Below are 19,391 nucleotides of genomic sequence, written 5' to 3'. Positions count from 1 at the left end.
AAGAATAAAGTGCAAGGAATTAGTCTATCTGATATGAAGCCACACTATATAGCTACAATACTTAATACTGTGTGGTATTAGTGTGGGTATAGACACATAGATCAATAGAACAGGATAGAGAACCCAGAAATAGACCCACACAAATATGTTCATCTGGTTTTTGACAGTGGTGCAAGAACAATTCAATAGAGGAAGGATAGTTTTTCCATAACCTTTTCAAGAAATGGTGCTAAAAAATAAAAAAATATTTTTAATAAAATAAAATAAAATAGTTTTAGAAAAAGAAATGGTGCTGAAGTCATTGGACATCCATAGACAAAAAAAAAAAAAGAAACCTTAACCTAAACCTAACACTTCATATAAAAATTAAAGCAAATCACAGACTTAAATATAAAACTTTAAAACTTTGAGGACAAAACTTAAGAAAATCTTTGGGGTTTAGGGTCAAAGAGTTCTGAGGCCTGACAGCAAATCATGATCAATAAAAGAGAAATTGATAAATTGGATGTCATGAAAATCCAAAACTTTTGCTCTGCAAAGCACATTGTATACAGGATGAAAAAATCAGAACAGACTAGAAGAAAATATTTGTAAACCACATATCCAACAAAAAACTATCCAGAATATATAAATAACTCTTAAAACTCAACAGTAAAAATGCACAACAAAAATATCCCAACCAAACCCAATTAGAAAATGGACAAAGACATGAGGATACACAGATGGCATATAAGCACATGAAAAGATGTCCAATATCATTAACCATGAGGAAGATGCAAGTGAAAACCACAATGAGATATCACTACACACCTATCAGAATGGCTAAAATAAAAATTAATGACAACACTAAACACTGGGGAGAATATGGAGACATCATCGGATCACATGCATTGCTGGTAAAATTGTAAAATTGTACAGCCACTCTGGAAAGTAGCTTGGCAGTTTCTTATAAAACTAAATATACAACTACCATACACCCCAGCAAATGAACTCTTTATCTTAAAGAAAAGAAAACTTATGTTCATACAGAAACTTGTACATAGTGTCCATAGAAGATTTATTTGTGATAACTAAAAAATGGAAACATCCCAGATGTCTTTCAACAGGTAAATTTTTAAACAAACTGTATAAAACAGACACCATGGAATACTGCTCAGCAATAAAAAGAATGAACTATTGATACTCCCAACAACTTGGACGTTACCCAGAGTATTATGCTGAGTGAATAAAAGCCAATCTCAAATAGCTACATATTGTTTGATTTCATTTATATCAAATTTTGGAAATGACAAAATTTAGAAATATTAAACAGATTTATCATACCAGTGGTTAATAATTGTGATGATGGGATAATTACCTATATATGTGATATAATTGCATAGAACTTGTTTTGTGCTGGTCTCAACCTATCAATAATCAATGTTGTGGCTGGACTGGCCCTTGTGGTTCTTATTATAATCACAAGACACATGCAGCAATAACCATCAAGAAACTTTGAAAAAAAGGTTTATTACTTACAGGTCCTGGAAATGACATAGCACACCTGGGGCCACACAGCAAGGTCACAGGTAGAGAGAGAGGGCAAGATCTGGGGTTCTGCTTTTAGAGGTCTAGAGTGGGGGGCCTTGTGTTTTATGGGATCCCTCTTGTCGACGGAAGAAAAACACACAACCTAAAAGTCATGAGTTATGTTTTACTCAGGGAACTTACTGAGGACTATTGCCTGGGAGACAGCCTCTCAACTCTGAGGAAGTGTTCTGAAGAGGTAAACGAGGAGCCGGGATATATAGGAGTTTTTGCTGAAAAAAAAATATAGTTGAACATCAGAAGATTACTGCTAATCACAAAAACAGACATCTCAAGTTGATTTTAGTGTTTTTCTATGTAGGGGAAGATGCAAGAAACTGGGGTCACTGAAATTTTTCCTTAGATATATATGCATCTTAACTATCTAGGGTCAGTATCCTGGTTTTCTCCATCCTGAATTCCCCTCAGTGTGCACCATTGCGGAGGTGGTGGTGGGGGGTTGGTTGCAGTGGCTGATGGCTTGGTCGTGGGCAACATTTGTTGTTTACTGAAATGGCAAGAAACATTTTTTTGTCTGCACTTTATATTGGTGAATTTAAAACATAAGAGTGGGAATTTAAAGGTCAGGAAGAAAAAAAGACAAGCGGCCCAAACGGTCAGTTATAAAAATCATCCAAGATCTCTAAAAGGAGTTTGGGGTGACTGTGGGGTTCAGCCAGGTTCTTTATGTAGTCACATAGGTGGCAATTGTGTTTATTGAGATAGCCACCTTTGTAGTGGATGCCTAGACAATCAAAGCTTAAGTCAGGTACTTGCATTACAAAAAGAAAAGCCAACTGTCAGGCTTATACTACAGGACTATCAATAAATACACACACACACACACAAGAGAGTATACATAAAACTGGGGAAATCTGATGGATTTCTCAATAAAAAAATCCTAGTTGTTATACTATAGTTTTGCAAAATGCTATCATTGGGGGAAATTGGGTAAAGGGTACAAGGAATCTTTCCATGTTATATATTACAACTGTATGCATATCCACAATTACCACAATAAAAAGTTCAGTAATAAAAAGTGTGTCATGATGTACCCAGGCATTGTTCTGAATACAATGCTCCACTAAAAGAAACCAGAGCTCTTTGTAGAAATGTGTAATTCCAGGGCCAGGATAGTAAAAGTCCAAGGAGAGCCTGGGGCATCTAGTTGATTTGGAAAACAAGGAAGTGCTCAAATATTAATGAGTAGAGGGGAGGAGAGAAGATGGTGGAAGAGTAAGACGCGGAGATCACCTTCCTTCCCACAGATACAGTAGAAATACATCTACACGTGGAACTGCTCCTACAGAACACCCACTGAACGCTGGCAGAAAACGTCAGACCTCCCAAAAGGCAAGAAACTCCCCCTGTACTTGGGTAGGGCAAAAGAAAAAAGAAATAACAGAGACAAAAGAATAGGGACGGGACCTGCACCAGTGGGAGGGAGCCATGAAGGAGGAAAGATTTCCACACACTAGGAGCCCCTTCGCGGGCAGACTGCGGGTGGCGGAGGGGGGAAGCTTCGGAGCCACGGAGGAGAGCGCAGCCACAGGGGTGCGGAGGGCAAAGCGGAGAGATTCCCGCACGGAGGAGCAGCGCCGACCAGCACTCACCAGCCCGAGAGGCTTGTCTGCTCAGCCGCTGGGGCGGGCGGGGCTGGGAGCTGAGGCTAGGGCTTCGGTCGGATCGCAGGGAGAGGACTGGGGTTGGTGGCGTGAACACAGCCTGAAGGGGTTAGTGCACCACAGCTAGCCGGGAGGGAGTCCGGGAAAAAGTCGGCAGCTGCCGAGGAGGCAAGAGACTTTTTCTTCCCTCTTTGTTTCCTGGTGCGCAAGGAGAGGGGATTCAGAGTGCCGCTTAAAGGAGCTCCAGAGGCGGGTGCGAGCCGCGACTATCAGCGCGGACCCCAGAGCAACAGGGGCGCAGAGGAAAAAATGGAGAGATTCCCGCACAGAGGCTCGGCACCGAGCAGCACTCAGCAGCCCGAGAGGCTTGTCTGCTCACCCGCTGGGGCGGGCGGGGCTGGGAGCTGAGGCTCAGCTTCGGTTGGAACCCAGGGAGAGGACTGGGGTTGGCGGCATGAACACAGCCTGAAGGGGTTAGCGCACCACAGCTGGCTGGGAGGCAGACCGGGAAAAGGTCTGCAGCTGCCGAAGAGGCAAGAGACTTTTTCTTGCCTCTTTGTTTCACTGCGCACAAGGAGAGGGGATTCAGAGCGCCGCCAAAATGAACTCCAGAGACGGGCGCGAGCCGCGGCGATCAGCGTGGACCCCAGAGACGGGCGTGAGACGCTGGGGCTGCTGCTGCCGCCTCCAAAAAGCCTGTGTGCGAGCACAGGTCACTCTCCACACCACCCCTCCTGGGAGCCTGTGCAGCCCACCACTGCCAGGGTCCCATGATCCGGGGACAACTTCCCCGGGAGAACGCACTGCGCGCCTCAGGCTGGTGCAATGTCACGCCGGCCTCTGCAGCCGCAGGCTCGCCCCGCCTACTCTGTACCGCTCCCTCCCCCCGGCCTGAGTGAGCCAGAGCCCCCGAAGCAGCTGCTCCTTTAACCCCGTCCTGTCTGGGTGGGGAACAGACGCCCTCAGGCGACCTACACGCAGAGGCGGGTCCAAATCCAAAGCTGAACCCCAGGAGATGTGCGAACAGAGAAGAGAAGGGGAAATCTCTCCCAGCAGCCTCAGAAGCAGCGGATTAAAACTCCACAAACAACTTCATGTGCCTGCATCTGTTGAATACATGAATAGACAATGAATCATCCCAAATTCAGGAGGTGGACTGTGGGAGCAGGATATATTAATTTTTCCCCTTTTCCTTTTTTTTGTGAGTGTATATGTATATGCTTCTGGGTGACATTTTGTCTGTATAGCTTTGCTTTACAATAGCTTTATTTTACTTCACTATATTATAGCCTCTTTCTTTCTTTCCTTCTATTTTTTCTCCCTTTTACTCTGAGCCATGTGGACGAAAGGCTCTTGGTGCTCCAGCCAGGCATCAGGGCCGTGCCTCTGAGGTGGGAGAGCCAACTTCAGGACACTGGTCAACAAGAGACCTCCCAGCTCCACGTAATACCAAACGGCAAAAATCTCTCAGAGATCTCCATCTCAACATCAAGACCCAGCATCACTCAATGACCAGCAAGCTACAGTGCTGAACACCCTATGCCAAACAACTAGCAAGACAGGAACACAGCCCCATCCATTAGCAGAGAGGCTGCCTAAAATCATAATAAGGCCACAGACACCCCAAAATACACCACCAGACGTGGACGTGCCCACCAGAAAGACAAGATCCAGCCTCATCCACCAGAGCTCAGGCAGTAGTTCCCTACACCAGGAAGCCTACACAACCCACTGAACCAACCTTAGCCACTGGGGACAGATACCAAAAACAACGGGAACTACAAACCTGCAGTCTGTGAAAAGGAGACCGCAAACACAGTAAGATAAGCAAAATGAGATGACAGAAAAACACACAGCAGATGAAGGAGCAGGGTCAAAACACACCAGACTTAACAAATGAAGAGGAAATAGGTAGTCTACCTGAAAAAGAATTCAGAATAATGATAGTAAGGATGATCCAAAATCTTGGAAATAGAATAGACAAAATGCAAGAAACATTTAACAAGGACATAGAAGAACTAAAGAGGAACCAAGCAACGATGAAAAACACAATAAATGAAATTAAAAATACTCTAGATGGGATCAATAGCAGAATAACGGAGGCAGAAGAAAGGATAAGTGACCTGGAAGATAAAATGGTGGAAATAACTACTACAGAGCAGGATAAAGAAAAAAGAATGAAAAGAACTGAGGACAGTCTCAGAGACCTCTGGGACATCATTAAACGCACCAACATTCGAATTATAGGGGTCCCAGAAGAAGAAGAGAAAAAGAAAGGGACTGAGAAAATATTTGAAGAGATTATAGTTGAAAACTTCCCTAATATGGGAAAGGAAGTAGTTAATCAAGTCCTGGAAGCACAGAGAGTCCCATACAGGATAAACCCAAGGAGAAACACACCAAGACACATATTAATCAAACTGTCAAAAATTAAAAATAAGGAAAACATATTAAAGGCAGCAAGCGAAAAACAACAAATAACACACAAGGGAATCCCCATAAGGTTAACATCTGATCTTTCAGCAGAAACTCTGCAAGCCAGAAGGGAGTGGCAGGATATACTTAAAGTGATGAAGGAGAAAAACCTACAACCAAGATTACTCTACCCAGCAAGGATCTCATTCAGATTCGATGGAGAAATTAAAACCTTTACAGACAAGCAAAAGCTGAGAGAGTTCAGCACCACCAAACCAGCTTTACAACAAATGCTAGAGGAACTTCTCTAGGCAAGAAACACAAGAGAAGGAAAACACCTACAATAACAAACCCAAAACATTTAAGAAAATGGGAATAGGAACATACATATCGATAATTACCTTGAATGTAAATGGATTAAATGCTCCCACCAAAAGACACAGGCTGGCTGAATGGATACAAAAACAAGACCCATATATATGCTGTCTACAAGAGACCCACTTCAGACCTAGAGACACATACAGACTGAAAGTGAGGGGATGGAAAAAGATATTCCATGCAAATGGAAAACAAAAGAAAGCTGGAGTAGCAATTCTCATATCAGACAAAATAGACTTTAAAATAAAGACTATTACAAGAGACAAAGAAGGACACTATATAATGATCAAGGGATCGATCCAAGAGGAAGGTATAACAATTGTAAATATTTATGCACCCAACATAGGAGCACCTCAATACATAAGGCAAATACTAACAGCCATAAAAGGGGAAATCGACAGCAACACAATCATAGTAGGGGACTTTAACACCCCACTTTCACCAATGGACAGATCATCCAAAATGAAAATAAATAAGGAAACACAAGCTTTAAATGATACATTAAACAATATGGACTTAATTGATATTTATAGGACATTCCACCCAAAAACAACAGAATACACATTTTTCTCAGATAGATCATACCTTGGGTCACAAATCAAGCCTTGGTAAATTTAAGAAAATTGAAATCGTATCAAGTATCTTTTCCGACCACAACGCTATGAGACTAGATATCAATTACAGGAAAAGATCTGTAAAAAATACAAACACATGGAGGCTACACAATACACTACTTAATAACGAAGTGATCACTGAAGAAATCAAAGGGGAAATCAAAAAATAGCTAGAAACAAATGACAATGGTGATACGACGACCCAAATCCTATGGGACGCAGCAAAAGCAGTGCTAAGAGGGAAGTGTATAGCAATACAAGCCTACCTCAAGAAACAGGAAACATCTCGAATAAACAACCTAACCTTGCACCTAAAGCAATTAGAGAAAGAAGAACAAAAAAACCCCAAAGCCAGCAGAAGGAAAGAAATCATAAAGAGCAGGTTAGAAATAAATGAAAAAGAAATGAAGGAAACAATAGCAAAAATCAATGAAACTAAAAGCTAGTTCTTTGAGAAGATAAACAAAATTGATAAACCATTAGCCAGACTCATCAAGAGAAAAAGGGAGAAGACTCAAATCAATAGAATTAGAAATGAAAAAGGAGAAGTAACCACTGACACTGCAGAAATACAAAAGATCATGAGAGATTACTACAAGCAACTCTATGTCAATCAAATGGACAACAACCTGGAAGAAATGGACAGATTCTTAGAAATGCACAAACTGCCAAGACTGAACCAGGAAGAAATAGAAAATATAAACAGACCAATCACAAGCACTGAAATTGAAACTGTGATTAAAAACCTTCCAACAAACAAAAGCCCAGGACCAGATGGCTTCACAGGCGAATTCTATCAAACATTTAGAGACGAGCTAACACCTATCCTTCTCAAACGCTTCCAAAATATTGCACAGGGAGGAACACTCCCAAACTCATTCTACGAGGCCACCATCACCCTGATACCAAAACCAGACAAAGATGTCACAAAGAAAGAAAACTACAGGCCAATATCACTGATGAACATAGATGCAAAAATCCTCAACAAAATACTAGCAAACAGAATCCAACAGCACATTAAAAGGATCATACACCATGATCAAGTGGGGTTTATTCCAGGAATGCAAGGATTCTTCAATATACGCAAATCAATCAATGTGATACACCATATTAACAAATTGAAGGAGAAAAACCATATGATCATCTCAATAGATGCAGAGAAAGCTTTCGACAAAATTCAACACCCATTTATGATAAAAGCCCTGCAGAAAGTAGGCATAGAGGGAACTTTCCTCAACATAATAAAGGCCATATATGACAAACCCACAGCCAACATTGTCCTCAATGGTGAAAAACTGAAACCATTTCCACTAAGATCAGGAACAAGACAAGGTTGCCCACTCTCACCACTATTATTCAACATAGTTTTGGAAGTGTTAGCCACAGCAATCAGAGAAGACAAAGAAATAAAAGGAATCCAAATTGGAAAAGAAGAAGTAAAGCTGTCACTATTTGCAGATGACATGATAGTATACATAGAGAATCCTAAAGATGCTACCAGAAAACTCCTAGAGCTAATCAATGAATTTGGTAAAGTAGCAGGATACAAAATAAATGCACAGAAATCTCTTGCATTTCTATACACTAATGACGAAAAATCTGAAAGTGAAATTAAGAAAACACTCCCGTTTACCATTGCAACAAAAAGAATAAAATACCTAGGAATAAACCTACCTAAGGAGACAAAAGACCTGTATGCAGAAAATTGTAAGACACTGATGAAAGGAATTAAAGATGATACAAATAGATGGAGAGATATACCATGTTCCTGGATTGGAAGAATCAACATTGTGAAAATGACTCTACTACCCAAAGCAATCTACAGATTCAATGCAATCCCTATCAAACTACCACTGGCATTTTTCACAGAACTAGCACAAAAAAATTTCACAATTTGTATGGAAACACAAAAGACCCCGAATAGCCAAAGCAATCTTGAGAATGAAAAATGGAGCTGGGGGAATCAGGCTCCCTGACTTCAGACTATATTACAAAGCTTCAGTAATCAAGACAGTTTGGTACTGGCACAAAAACAGAAATATAGATCAATGGAACAGGATAGAAAGCCCAGAGATAAACCCACACACATATGGTCACCTTATCTTTGATAAAGGAGGCAAGCATATACAGTGGAGAAAAGACAGCCTCTTCAACAAGTGGTGCTGGGAAAACTGGACAGGTACATGTAAAAGTATGAAATTAGAACACTCCCTGACACCATGCACAAAAATAAACTCAAAATGGATTAAAGACCTAAGTGTAAGGGCAGACACTATCAAACTCTTAGAGGAAAACATAGGCAGAACACTCTATGACATACATCACAGCAAGATTCTTTTTGACCCAGCTCCCAGAGAAATGGAAATAAGAACACAAATAAACAAATGGGACCTAATGAAACTTAAAAGCTTTTGCACAGCAAAGGAAACCATAAACAAGACCAAAAGACAACCCTCAGAATGGGAGAAAATATTTGCAAATGAAGCAACTGACAAAGGATTAATCTCCAAGATTTACAAGCAGCTCATGCAGCTCAATAACAAAAAAACCAACAACCCAATCCAAAAATGGGCAGAAGACCTAAATAGACATTTCTCCAAAGAAGATATACAGATTGCCAACAGACACATGAAAGAATGCTCAACATCATTAATCATTAGAGAAATGCAAATCAAAACTACAATGAGATATCATCTCACACCGGTCAGAATGGCCATCATCAAAAAATCTAGAAACAATAAATGCTGGAGAGGGTGTGGAGAAAAGGGGACACTCTTGCACTGTTGGTGGGAATGTAAATTGATACAGCCACTATGGAGAACAGTATGGAGGTTCCTTAAAAAACTACAAATAGAACTACCATACGACCCAGCAATCCCACTACTGGGCATATACCCTGAGAAAACCGTAAGTCAAAAAGAGTCATGTACCAAAATGTTGATTGCAGCTCTATTTACAATAGCCAGGACATGGAATCAACCTAATTGTCCATTGACAGATGAATGGATAAAGAAGATGTGGCACATATATACAATGGAATATTGCTCAGCCATAAAAAGAAACGAATTTGAGTTATTGGTAGTGAGGTGGATGAACCTAGAGTCTGTCATACAGAGTGAAGTAAGTCAGAAAGAGAAAAACAAATACAGTATGCTAACACATATATATGGAATCTAAGAAAAAAAAAAGAAGGTCATGAAGAACCTAGTGGCAAGACGGGAATAAGACACAGACCTACTAGAGAATGGACTTGAGGATATGGAGAGGGGGTGGGGTGAGATGTGACAGGGTAAGAGAGTGTCATGGACATATATACACTACCAAATGTAAAATAGATAGCTAGTGGGAAGCAGCAGCATAGCACAGGGAGATCAGCTCGGTGCTTTGTGACCACCTAGAGGGGTGGGATGGGGAGGGTGGGAGGGAGGGAGATGCAAGAGGGAAGAGATATGGGAACATATTGTATATGTATAACTGATTCACTTTGTTATAAAGCAGAAGCTAACACACCATTGTAAGGCAATTATACTTCAATAAAGATGTTTAAAAAAAAAAAAGATTAATGAGTAAATGCAAAAGGATACAGGAAGGAGCTTGTTTGAAAGGGTTCCCGTGGGCCAAAGTTGGGACAATTTAAACTTTAAAAAATTGACTGTAAATTACTGAATAAATAAAAATCCATGAGTCCAAAATAATACCCAGAGGAAAACAGAGAAAGAGATAGAGAGAGGGAATAATTTTCAGTAATTGGAAATAACTATTACTGCTACTCTTTTTAAATTTTTATTTTATTGAAGAATAGTTGATTTACAATATTGTGTTAGCTTCAGCGTATAACAAAGTGATTCATTTATACATATTTTCTGGTTCTTTTCCATTATAGATTATTACAAGATATTGAATATAGTTCCCTGTGCTATACACTAAATCCTTGTTGTTTATTTTATGTATAGTGGTGTGTATCTGTTAATCCCGAACTCTTAATTTATCCCTCCTCCCCCTTCCCTTTTGGTAACCGTAAGATTGTTTTCTGTGTCTGTGAGTCTGTTTCTGTTTTGTAAATAAGTTTATTTGTATTATTTTTTAGGTTCTATATATAAGTGATATCATATATTTGTCTTTCTCTGTCTAGCTTACTTCACTCAGTATGATAATCTCTAGGTCCATCCATGTTGCTGCAAATGGCATTATTTCATTCTTTTTTATGGCCAAATAAAATTCTATTGTGTATATATATACACCACATCTTGTTTACCCATTCATCTGTCGATGGACATTTAGGTTGCTTCCTTGTCTTGGCTACTGTTAATAGTGCTGCTATGACATTGGGGTGCATGTATCTTTTCGAATTAGAATATTACTCCTACTCTTTACCTATAATTATCAGTTTGCAGAGTAAAGAATAAAGTACATACCCTGCCTTTAAAGGAGAAATAGTCCATCTGCAGTTGATGAGAGAAAGCTCATCTTTACGGATGAATGAAAGCTAATAAAAGTAGAAGAAAATTTAGAATCAGAAAATCACTATTTTGTAATTTAACAATAAAATAATTGGTTCAATCAAAGGTTATCAATGGATTCTTAAACCATTAGGCAAAAGGTTGGAAAGGAACAAGATAGTTACACAGTGTCAAAATAACACCTCTCAGATTACTTGTTTATTGCAAAGGAAAAACTGTACCTTCACAATAGAGAAACCTGGCAATCATCATTTTAATGAAGAGTAACATTTAGTGTCATTACTACTGGGATAACTTGACATTATGAACCTCTGATGTGATGCAGTATGATGTATGCAACAACATCTGCCAAAACAACATACTTGCCAAAATGTGTAACTTGAATCTAATCAAACCTTTAGCCCTGAGTTTTAGCTGTATAGGAAATATATTGGGTAGAAGAACAATCTAAATGACATCACAAGGTAGCAATCAGGTAAAATCAGCAGGTAACTGACCTGGTCTGTTAAAAAAAAATCAGTATCATGGAGAGAAAAATGGGTGGTGAGATTGTTCTAGATTAAACAGACTAAAAAGACATAACCAAATTTTTTTTTTCATAACCAAATTTAATGTGTGGTTTTTAATAGATCCTGTGTTGAGGGGGGAAATTTTAAAAACACATTTAGGAAACAATTTGGAAATTTAAAATATATACTGGTGTTACTGAGTCCAAGCTTGTGCTGCTCACTGCACGACAGGCCAATACATTGAGAGATGAGTTGTTGGGTGGGGCAAAGAATAGCAGCTTTATTCAGAAAGCCAGCAGACCAAGAAGATGGTGGACTAGTGTCCCAAAGAAACACCTTCCCTGAGTTAAAATTCAGGCTTCTTTTATACTAAAAGGGGAGGGGGTAAAGCCCTGGTTCCAGCCAGACTCCAGAGGGGATGTGTTAATTTGTTCCTTTGTACAGCCATTCACAGGTGGGCCTGGTCAGGACATTTCCTATGAGCTAAACAAAAGTATTTTAGCTTAACACTCATTACCTGGGAGGCAGGGTTCCCAGAGATGGGCCATTATGTATAATTTAAGCTTTATAGGCAACATCCCTTTAGTGATTAACTTGTAATAGAATACAAAAGTTCTTCTCTATTACACTGGGAGTTAGATGAAATTAGGAAATTATCATTGACTTGTAAGTGTGATAATGATATTGTGGCTATAAATTATGTCTTTATTCCTAGGACAGGAGTGCTGAAGTATTGAGAGACGAAATGGCACTGATGTGTGTATCTTACTTAAAAATGTTTTTGAAAAACTACATATATATGCATGCATATAGATATGTGTATATGACAAAATGTTAAGAATGACTGAATTTAGATTGCGGGTGGATTTGTGCATCTCTGCTTGCAGCCAATATGTGTAGATGTCACTACTTAATTCAGGAAGCAATTTTTTGAAGACTCCTCACTGCTTAACTGTTACACCTCAGGGAATAGGATCTGTGTTCATTTTGTGGGGTCTCTCCTCTGGCCGTGCCCAATGATCACATCAATCTCCAGAGAACAGTTCAGCTTCCTATCTATGCTTCCCAGAGCTGTTAATTTGTTCTTGGTACAGATGGACAAATTAATGTATTGTTTCTTCTTTTACTTCCTGTTCTTAGAGAACGAATTTAAATAAGTGACTTTTCGTCCTATATTGAGGTTAACATCCAGTTTCTCTAGGATCCACTGGTGTGTTGTAACACAGTACTGTGGGTCATCACCTTTACTACTCCCAACTTTAGCACAACTACTCACACACTACACTCTCATCCCTGAAAGTCTTTTTGTATGCCTCAGTTTGACTCTACTAGGTGAACAATGCTTATTTTGAACTATTCTGCCTGCTGCTGCCTGCTAGCTAAAAGGTCTTCAGTATTTTCAGTGTTTCAATATTTTAAGGTTAGGCTGCTGATTTACATCGACAATAGAAAACAGTAGTTAGAAGAAGGAGCAGCTGATAGGCTCAGCTAGAATTTCAGGCCAGTAAAGGCTGTTTCATAGGGTCAAGGGAAGGGTCTCTTCACAGCACAAGTGGTCAATCAGGCTGATGCAATGAGGCTGCTCAGTAACTTACTAGGAAACCAGGGGCGGTGGGCACACACTTGAAGGCTGCAGGCACTTTGGGCAGAGTGAGGAGCAGCGCGAACATTCAGCCGCGGGTCCGAAAGGAAACCGGGGACCCTGCCGCCGCCTGCGCAGCCATCCGGTCAGGGACACGCGGTGCCCACCTATACAAATCCGGGTGGGGAGCCACGCGGCGGGGAGGAGGCCAGCGGCGGCCAGGTGGGATGTGGTAAGGATTCAGCAGAAGCGCTGGTGGCGGCGGGCCCGGGAGGCGGGCTCCAAAGGTGTGCCGCAAGCCCCGAAGCTGCCGGCGCCCTCCGTGTCCCCCTCAACGAGATACACCTGGGCGTGCAGCCAGAGCACTGGAGACATTGGGGAAGCTGTGAGGCCTCAGCTGCATGCATACGGCCAAGTTTGTTGGACACCTTCGAGTCCCCAGGCCTGGTGAACTACACTGGGGGTGAACCACTGCCGCACGGTTAAATTTGAGCCTCGCCCCTGCAAACCTGTGAGTTCTGGTTTGCAGCTGCAGGCTGTGCAGGAAGAAGCAGCACCCACACTTCCTCGTCCCAGTCTCGTGCTTCATGCTCTTCCTGGGCGCCAGGAGCATCATGACGTACCGATCCCGCACCCACCCAGCTCTGCACAGCTTCTGCGGCAGGTGCGGGGTGCGGAGTTTCCACGCGTTAGTCTCTCACCCCAGAGTTTACGGCGTCGCCTCACACTTCCTGGACGCGGGCACGCACTGCCTGGACGCGAGCACCGTGCGCAGCGTGGTCGTCGAGGAGCTCAACAGTGGCGATTGTGGGGGAGGGGGTCATGAAGGAGCACAAAGCCGTCCAGAGTGAGTCCACCAAGTGAGCCCCTGCCTCTCTTCCCGAAGAGGGGCAGGCACTGGGCCGCAACACACCTGAAACACGAGGGAACCACCTCAGTGCTTGTCAAAGACAGTGTGTGAAAGAGGTCTGTTTCTGGACTGGTGAACCCGTGATGTCGCGCCAAGTTTCTACTCCTGCCCTGCCAGTGTTTTCCAATGGACTTGCTCATAATGACAGTAAAAACAAAAAACCTGAGCACACATTTGTCTGGGTACAACGATAATGATAATTTTCCAGTCCAATCAACAAGTAGTGGCTCTACTTTTTCAAGTCATCTTTTACATCACCCAGTTCTCACAAATCATTTGCCGATTGTTCATATGTACTGTACGGTTATGGCGCTATTGTGAACAGGATTGTTTTTAGCAGTTGCATCTGGTACGTAGGACCACTACATCCAGACGGTTTCCTAAACATTTTTAGGACGTTTTCTATTGCTTATCCCTGTGTGTGTTTTAGGTCGACACTCACATTTTCGCTACTTAGACATAGGTGTTATTTTCAGCTACATTGTTTATTTAATGTATTTTTATATACTATGTTTAAGATTTATTAGTATTACATACCTCATTGTGCTTATTTTTCAAATGATGCTGTCATTTTGCTTGGTTTTGTTTTGGAATCTGTCTCTGGGTAGGGGGACAGGGAGACAGAAGAGTGAGAGAGGTATCTGTGTACTGTATCCCTGTTTGATGTTCTGAAATTCTTGTCTTGTACATGTGTTAAGTATTCAGAAATAAATACTTAATAAGTAGAAAATATGTATTACTATGTTGTTTATGACAAAATCAGCATTAATTTATAAGTAATTTCTTGATACTGGAGATTTTTATCAAACAATAGGTGGTCTGCGTCTTTTCATGCCAAATGATATGTATAAACATCATCACTTAATGGCTTCATAGAATTTTAAAATATGGCTCTTCCATAACTTATTTAACCAACTTCTGATGGATGTTTAGTTTTTTTCCAGCTTTTCACTAAGGTAATAATATTTCATAGGAGTAAAGTTCCAATAAATATCTTCAGTGTTCTAGCACTTGGGTAAAAGGGTCTGGAGTTCTTTCAATTTGTCATTTTCTTGCTGTTTCTCTTCTGTACATATGTTTCATTAGATGGGCATACAATATGCATTGAATTGCTTAACTTATCAACAAAATTAAAACCCAACTCAGGGGAATTCCCTGGTGGTCCAGTGGTTAGGACTCCTTGCTTTCACTGCCGAGGGCCCGGGTTCGATCCCTGGTCAGGCAGCTAAGATCCTACAAGCTGCACATGGTGCAGCCAAAAAATATAATAATAATAATAAAAGCATTTAAATGTATTTTTTTAAATAAATAAACAAATAAAATCCAACTAAGTAAATATGTTTCCATGTATAATTGTGAGTAACATGACTGTGCCATCACACAGAGAAGCTATCATCCTTCAATCCCTACCCCTCATTTTTCCATCATCCCCCACCCCAAACTGGAGGGAGGGAATTTATGACCTGGTTTCTCTAACATGTCCCCCTACTCCGCAAGCTTCCTCCTTTGTTATTTGGAATAGCTTGTCCCTTCACCATCTAGAGGTTGAGTTGAGCTAGAAAAGGTAGAAAGGGAGGGAGAACATTAACTTACATATATGCCCCAGGAGATTCCATCATCTTGGTGGTCAGAAAATACTAAATTGCACTTAGAGTTACACCTATATGACATTCCATTGCATGGATGGGATCCAGAGAGAGAAAGAAAAAAAAATGGTTCAAGACTTCATGCTTCTATCATGTTAGTGTTTTTGTACAAAGAAATGTGTATGTATGATTTTTCTCTTTTCCTCAGAGTGACTTTTCTTTCAAAGTGAATGTTGACTATTTTCTGCTTCTCTATGCCGTGTGCATATCATTCATGAGTTTATTTGGTTAAAAACCCATGTTCAGGAGTTTCAGACAGCATTGTTAAGCTGGCATACAATGTATGTGTCCTGGGCTGGTGTGAGAATGCAAGTCGAGAACTGTTGTGCTGGTGAAAAGGGATGAGAGAAAGTGCTAGAACCTGACACTGGACAAGCTGTTGGGGCAAGGGGATGATCTCCCAGGTGTTTGGGGATGGGGAATTGGAGGGAAAGAGAAGCGATAAGCAGCTTAGACCCAGTGGGGAAAGGACAGAGGTGTTCAAGGGAGTCTTTAAAGGGTCTTGCACAGGCTGTGTGATTTCAATGTTTTTCCCCCTGCCTCCGAAGAAGTCCTCAATATTTCTTCATGTGTTAGCTGTCTTCTCTTCTATTGCACAAAAAATAGAATACACTTTAAAATTGTATATGAGATGTTCAACCATGTACCATTAAAGTCATTGCGGACACTTACAGTGGTCTATGTGCCATGCTTTAGGCATCTCTTACTTCAAGGAAAGAGCAAGGACTTGGCATTTGGGCCTGGGCTGAAATCCCAAGTCTTCTACCTACTGATGTCTGGCTTTGTAAAGTCTGGAAAAACCCACACTCAACTTCACTGTGAGGTTTAAATGAGGTCATGCATATAATCTCTTGGCACAGTGAGTGACACCTAGCAAGCACGCAATAAGAATTTGCTAGTGTTGTTGCTGTTATTATATCAGGGCATTGATAAGAAGGATCAATGATCATGATTGTAGTTGGCTCTAGGATCCAGATAATTTAACATACATTCTCTCAGGTGCCATTTTTGGCCACTTAAAGTGAGAGTCAGAGCAGTCTAGCGGTGGGATAGAAGAAGTAATAGGCTACAAGTCTGCAGGATGCTAGATGCTCCTTCCCCATTTAATGGACTCATCAGACAACATACATCATTTCTTCTCTGCCCTCTCAGACAAACTCCTGTCTTCATTCATCCAAGGCACTAACAGAGGAATCATGTCAGATAGAACCTCATCCTACCCCACCTCATACCTTATTATCTCTCCAGCTTTACTCCATTTTATGCCTACTAGCTGCCTAGCACTGCTCTCCATGCTAGGATAGAGCAGTGAACAAAATGCAGTCCCTACAGAAGCATAATTCGAAAAGATACGTGCAGTCCTATGTTCATAGCGGCCCTATTTACAATAGCCAAGACATGGAAGCAACCTAAATGTCCATCGACAGATGAATGGATAAAGAAGATGTGGTATATATATACAATGGAACACTACTCAGCCATCAAAAAGAACGAAATAATGCCATTTGCAGCAACATGGATGGACCTAGAGATTATCGTACTAAGTGAAGTAAGTCAGACAGAGAAAGACAAACACCATATGATATCAATTATATGTGGAATCTAAAATATGACACAAATGAAACAAAACAGAAACAGACTCATGAATATAGAGAAAAGACTTGTGGTTGCCAAGGAGGAGGGGAGTGGGAGAGGGATGGATTGGGAGTTTGGGATTATCAGATACAAATTATTATATATAGGATGGATAAACTACAAGGTCCTACTGTATAGCACAGGGAACTACATTCAATATCCTGTGATAAACCATAATGGAAAAGAATATGAAAAAGAATGTATATGTATATGTATAACTGAATCACTCTGCTGTATAGTAGAAATTAACACAACATTGTAAATCAAATCATACTTCAATAAAATAAACTTTTTAAATTTTTAATAAATTTTTTAAAATGCAGGGACTTCCTGATGGTGCAGTGGTTAAGAATCCGCCTGCCAATGCAGGGGACACGGGTTTGAGCCCTGGTCCGCGAAGATCCCACATGCCGCAGAGCTAAGCCCGTGCGCCACAACTACTGAGCCTGTGCTCTAGAGCCCGCGAGCCACAACTACTGAGCCCGTGTGCCACAACTACTGAAGCCCGTGTGCCCAGAGCCCATGCTCCACAACAAGAGAAGCCACTGCAATGAGAAGCCTGCTCACCGCAACTAGAGAAAGCCCACGCGCAGCAACGAAGACCCAGTGCAGCCAAAAATAAATAAATAAATTTATATATATATAAAAAAAATTTGCATTTTAAAAAAATGCAGTCCCTAGGCATCTATCACTTCCATCTAGTGGATGAGAAAGACAAATAACAGTCAGCTTACAACAGAGTGTGGCTAGGGAAAGAACAGTGTGCTGTGGGAGCACAGAGATGAGGCCCCTATTCTTGGACCAGATAATAAACTTCTCTGGGCTTCAGTTTCAGGGTCCTCATCTCTAAAATGGTTACAATAATAATACTCGGGGCTTCCCTGGTGGCGCAGTGGTTGAGAGTCTGCCTGCCAATGCAGGGGACACGGGTTCGAGCCCTGGGCTGGGAGGATCCCACATGCCGCAGAGCAGCTGGGCCCGTGAGCCACAATTACTGAGCCTGCGCGTCTGGAGCCTGTGCTCCGCAACGGGAGAGGCCGCTATGGTGAGAGGCCCGCGCACCGCGATGAGGAGTGGCCCCCGCTTGCCGCAACTGGAGAAAGCCCTTGCACAGAAACGAGGACCCAACACAGCCATAAATAAATAAAATTTAAAATAATAATAATAATAATAATAATAATACTCATCTCCTAATCTTGTCCTCTCTCCAGGATGAGATACAAAGGAACCTAAGAAGACCAGCTATACTCCAGGGGAAACCATTAACTCTGTGCCCTGTGTCACACATCAGTGTGGAACAGAAGCATTCCAGGACCCCTGGGAATCTAGTCTACCCTGGGACCATGGGTAAGGAAATGGGAGTGGGGGCAGGATTGGTGCCATTTACATCTTTTCCTCTATGTCTTTACATATATCGAAGGGGCGTCTTTTATTTTACTTATTTAATTTATTATGTGTTCTTAATACTATAAGTAACTAAAGTTAGTCCTCGCAGATTATGCAACAGGTGGTATCAGTAGGAGCATATCGCCCTCCGGTGGACATTGTAAGTAATGTCACATTACTGGATGATTTTGTTGCAACACTTGAGAAATTCAAAGGGAATGGGTGAAGCTTTCTTTCTCAGAGTCTCTGGGAAAGAACCCCAGTGGGTGGCATGCTTTCCTCTACAATAACTGTTCCAGGAATTAAAACCAGGAAAAACAGTGTCAAGCAGAAAAAGAAGACCTGTCTCTTTCTGTGTGTCTCTTCTCATGAAATAGGAAATCTTTAATAAAATCATTGCTCCCAGATTCTATTTTCAGTTTTCTTTTTCTGGCTGAATAAGATCTTGCACTATTTAGTATCTTAAGAAAAGAACCCCTATCAATAAATTTCCAGTCCTTAGCCATGTCTGTTCATCCAGCTTTGCCTGTGACATTTGAATAAGAAATTGATGTGGATGCATTATTTCTATCTGCTTTTTATCCTTACCCTATAAACTCAGACTTCCAGCTGTCATAGTGCCTTTTTTTAATACTAGTGTGGTATGTACTTGTCGACTGAAAAAA

At 41.2% G+C, this 19,391-nt stretch overlaps 1 pseudogene; it reads left to right on the top strand.

Annotated features, from left to right (window-relative positions):
* The window catches only part of LOC137756308 (centromere protein V-like protein 3), a 100,589-nt pseudogene extending 86,336 nt beyond the window's left edge, over positions 1-14,253 (top strand).
* Positions 14,254-19,391: the final 5,138 nt, after the last annotated feature.

Source organism: Eschrichtius robustus, chromosome X (genome assembly GCF_028021215.1).
Source record: "Eschrichtius robustus isolate mEscRob2 chromosome X, mEscRob2.pri, whole genome shotgun sequence".
Lineage (NCBI taxonomy): Eukaryota > Metazoa > Chordata > Mammalia > Artiodactyla > Eschrichtiidae > Eschrichtius > Eschrichtius robustus.
This window is presented reverse-complemented; position numbering and strand designations above follow the sequence as displayed.